This window comes from Diadema setosum, chromosome 8, assembly GCF_964275005.1.
Source record: "Diadema setosum chromosome 8, eeDiaSeto1, whole genome shotgun sequence".
Classification (NCBI taxonomy): domain Eukaryota; kingdom Metazoa; phylum Echinodermata; class Echinoidea; order Diadematoida; family Diadematidae; genus Diadema; species Diadema setosum.
This window is the reverse complement of record NC_092692.1, coordinates 19,631,454-19,632,285: the sequence shown is the minus strand read 5'-3', so window position 1 is coordinate 19,632,285 and position 832 is coordinate 19,631,454.

Genomic DNA, 832 nt, shown 5'->3' with positions numbered 1-832 from the left:
AGTTTGTCCACACCGCATCACAGCTACAGCTTCTTGTAGGGCCGACATGTAGTTCATAATCAATAAATATACTTTTCCAGACAACATGCTGTACTCACGATCTTACAAATTTTGTTTGTTAGAGGGTGACAGATTGAAGAAAATTCATTCATCGACTTTTTTTATTCTCTTGCTTTCATGCTGTACTTCTTTGGTTAAAAAAAAAAAATAAGAAGAAAGAAAAATACACAACAATCCAGACAGGACATTCTGATTCATTCCGAACTTTTTATACCAAATTGGTCAGGATGCCTCAAGAGTTGCAGCTATGCGATATTTAGTATGCAGCTGGCAAAGGCGATCTCATGAAGATGTAATCGATACCACCACTCGACTAACAAGCTACTGGTATCTATAGTCTGCCTTTGGTAGTCGCGATCTGATGGGTTACGAGTGCAAGCGCCCCTGGGAACCGTGTCGATATATAGGGAGTTTTTTATGTTTTACAGGAATGAAAGCTTCGATCGATAGAGTGCGATTCTTCCGGTAGCATGGTATTCACTAAGAAGTGACAATCTAAACTGCTTTGGACAGAAAACGCCATTTTTCTTTCTTGATGAACGCAGTTCAAGAAAACGTCTGCACCTTCATCGACCGCGGCGACCCTGCTTGGCCTGCCCTTCGCCACCAAACCAATCGCATGCTCGCAACCAAATACGGCGAGGTGCCAGTAGCACAATCGTGTGTAGGCGTTGGTTGCGGTATACACACACACTGGAAGAGACCGAAGGGGGTCGATCAATCCACTCTAAACACACTTCAGAACGACCGACAACGGTGTATGGGTTTACTG